This window comes from Empidonax traillii, unplaced genomic scaffold (assembly GCF_003031625.1).
Source record: "Empidonax traillii isolate 1590-97213 ecotype Southwest subspecies unplaced genomic scaffold, ASM303162v1 scaffold980:size574330, whole genome shotgun sequence".
Taxonomy (NCBI): domain Eukaryota; kingdom Metazoa; phylum Chordata; class Aves; order Passeriformes; family Tyrannidae; genus Empidonax; species Empidonax traillii.
In genome coordinates this window covers 97832-101359 of record NW_020956173.1, presented here as the reverse complement: position 1 = coordinate 101359, position 3528 = coordinate 97832, and the positions used below count along the sequence as shown (strand labels likewise).

The 3528-nt window shown below is 49.3% G+C and overlaps 1 protein-coding gene across 4 annotated transcripts in view; it reads right to left on the bottom strand.

The window, feature by feature from the left end:
• Positions 1-3528, bottom strand: part of PFKFB3 (6-phosphofructo-2-kinase/fructose-2,6-biphosphatase 3) — a 20182-nt gene that overhangs the window by 14560 nt on the left and 2094 nt on the right. The window lies entirely within an intron of this gene.

Below are 3528 nucleotides of genomic sequence, written 5' to 3'. Positions count from 1 at the left end.
CCATGGCTGCCCACTGGTGAGACATAGCTGCCCCAGCTAAGCCATGCTGACCCAAATTCACCCTGGTGTCACCCAAAACAGGGGACAACAGTCACAGCCCGAAAGAACATCCTGATGGCTGCAAAGTAGGCAAGGAACCAGCAGCTGGCCCAGGCTCCCTGGAGAGTCTCCATGCCTCAGTTTCCTCACTTACAACAACAACAACAAATTAAAAAAAAAAAAAAAAAAAGTCAAGGCAAGCACAACTTCCCATTCCTGTGGATTGACCAATTCTGTGAAAAGCTGGAGGGTGGCCAAGTGCTTTGGTCCAGGTCCTGCAGCAGCACAATTCAGACGCCAAAATACCAGGTCTGCACAGAGATATTCACCCGGAGAGCACCTTGACTAGATTTTTAGCTGATACACGTGCAAATGGAACTGTTTTTCTGAAGACAAACAGGGCATGAGGACCACAGAACCATCAGCATTTAAAAGCAGTTATCCAAGTAATTTATCCCCTTTTTCTCATAAACCTATTTTAAGCTGGGTTGTTGGTTTGGGGGTTTTTTTGTGGTAAAGAGTATGCATGCCAAACAGCTGGAAATAAAATCCAGAGGCAACACTTAGGGATGACTTGGCAAGTGAAGAGAAATTCCTGTCCAAGTCACTTGAATGGCATGACCAAAATGCAGACAAATCAGCTGCCAGGCTGCCCAGGTGAATCACTTTCTCCCAACATAAATCCTTTTGAAAGCAAATTCCTGGTTCAGTTCAGAGGAAGTTGCTGAGGTTACAGCACTGGGAATGCAGCTTGGGAAGTTTTTTAGTACTTGGCAGCTCTAGTGTCAGGGGATGCACCTGGACCACACATTCCATGGAGCATGTAATGAGGCAGCATCCCTCTCCCCGTGGCTGCATCCCTGCTCCTCTCCCATCCCTGCGGAATTGCTCCTCACATGGTGCTGCACACAGGAAAGGCCAGGGCACAAAGCCAGGAGAGGCAGATCTTAACGATGCCTAATGGAATTTAGATTAGCCAGCTGCCTTTCATGCCACCCTGTGTGACACCCCGAGAGCCCTCCCAGCACCGGCAGGACAGGCAAGACTCTGCAGGGGATTTCTCTCCCACCCTTCCATCCACCTGGTGAGCCCAGAGACCTCATGGGAAAGGAATGCAGGGAGTGAGTGGCTGGTGGCAGAGCCATAAACCCCAGCTTAATTATGGTCTGGGTGGAGAGCTCTGCCTGCCTGTCCCAGCTGCCTGCAGGTGGGACCTGAGGATGGAGACTCAGAGCAGATCTGGAAAGGGTAAACAAACTGAGAGGTATCCATATAAACCTGCAATGTACATGGGATTCCCTTCCCCTTCCAGGAAAAGATAAATCCAACAACTCAAGAAACCAAATTAAGACCACAAGGAAGAGTTACAGTGCTGATACCCAGATGGCAGAGAAGATCCACCCACCATCTTCCTCTTTTTCTCACCAAAGCAGACTCAGCAGGCAAGAGATGAAAAACTGCCTAAAATATATTTTTTTTCTTTTCTTCTTTTCATAAATATTCCACGTTCCTCAGGCTGGCACTGCCCTCACACTCACTCCCTTTATGCAACCTGCCTTCCATCGATTTTGGCAGCAAGTGCCAGTTTTCCACACTTGGACACCAAGGCAGCTGAGCAGTGCACCCAGAAAAATATTGGTTTCCCCTCTAACAGTGTCACTTCCTCTCACAACCTATGGGTGCAAGTCTAGTTTTGCAACAAACCCCACACACGAGATAAAGTGAGGAGGAAGGAATAACACCCAAATAAATAAACCTTTCCTTTAAGAGTGGATAAAGGATCTCAAAGAGCCAAGAGGATTTGAAGCCATTAAACAGCACTCCAAGAGGATGGGGACAATACTGGGTACTGTTCATGTGCCTCTGGCTCCAGACAGCTGTGACAGTCCCAGAGCTGGCACATACGTGCCACCTCCAAAGGCTGCTGCAGGAGTTAAACACCTGTAATTGGGGAATCTCCCCACAATTTTTTTTTCTGCCAAAGGAAAGATCCAGGTTCCTCTTGGACCATGAGAAAGCATCTGTTTACAGACGTGGGAGCACCTCCCAAAACACCAGGTTATCCATCAAGGAACTTTTTGTCAGGAATCTGAGCCCAAACCCAGCTAAATCACAAAAGTCTCCGGGGAAACTTTGTATCAGGGATGAAACAGAAACCAGTGTTTTGCTCAGTGCTTCACAAAGACCTCGTTCATCATTTCTTTTCACCAGTGCTGGGAAGCTATCGGGGATTTCAATGGATATTCATTACTGCTTATCCATATCTATCCAGGTAAGTCAAGGTCAGGGATGACTTTCAGGCTTAATCAGGATATTTAGAAGGCGCTCATCACTTGTGGCTTATATCTGCCAGAAAGTCAGCACTGATGAGCCCCTGTGCTTTACCAGAACAGGGGAGGGAAGGAAGAAAAAAAATCAAGAAACGCAACAAAACAATACAAACCGCGAGAGGGAAGGAAATTTGCTTCTATACCAAGTCGGATAAAACAGCCACCTCCCCACTTCAGGCACTTTTACTGTCTCCTTGTATAAACCTTCCCCCACACCACATGTTCTACATTAGTCCTACAATCCCCTTTTCCAGCTCTTTTTCACTGCAATTCCCCGACACCTTCACGCGTGAACGTTTCTGCGCTTCGCATCGCACGCACACGTGGAACCCGCTACCGCCCTGAAAAAAAACGCGCCAGCCGGGCTCTTCCAGGCACAGCCCCCGAGCGGGAGCGATGGCAAAGAGAAGGGACGGGACACGGAAAGGCAGCGGCGAGCCCCTTCCCTCCCTCCTGGAGCATCCCCCTTGCGAGCCCCCTCCCCTCCCCTCGCCCGGCTCTGCCCACCCGGCGCCTGCGACGACTTGACTTTCCCAGCCCCCTACGTGAGAGACGTGCAGCTTGACAGCAATTTAATGGACCGCCGTCAAAAAGGCCAGATGAAGGCACCGCTTCCGAGCCACTCCAGCCTCCCACTGATGAGGAAGCGACAATCGGGCTAATTATTTCACGCGCAGGGGAGCAGCATCCACAGGATGCTCCCGCTCCCCCGCTCCAGGGACCACGCCGGCCGCGGTCTCCGTTACACCTCCCTTCGCACCCAGCTTGGTGGCTCTGCTCTTTGTTTGTGCTGAGGAGTTAACAGCACCTCGAATTTAAAATAGCCACGCTGTTTAAAAAAAAAAAAAAAAAGAAAAAAGAAAAAAAAGGCAGCTAAAAAGAGCCTAATAACCCTCCTCCCACATTGCACAGCGAACAGTGCCCAGCGTGGCTTGTTCCCACCCCGAGAAAAAATAATTAGAAGCCACATTACGTTATTAATAAGCCCCTTGGTGCCTTGATATACTAAAATATGTTAGTTTTCTCCTCCACCAGGAGGGAATTCTCTCCTCTGAGAAACCAAGTGGCAAAAACCACTGGGAGGCTCTGCGTGCACAAGGCATTTCTTTCAGAGGTGTCAGCCCTTGAGAGAAGTCAAGCCATACAGACACACGTGCAA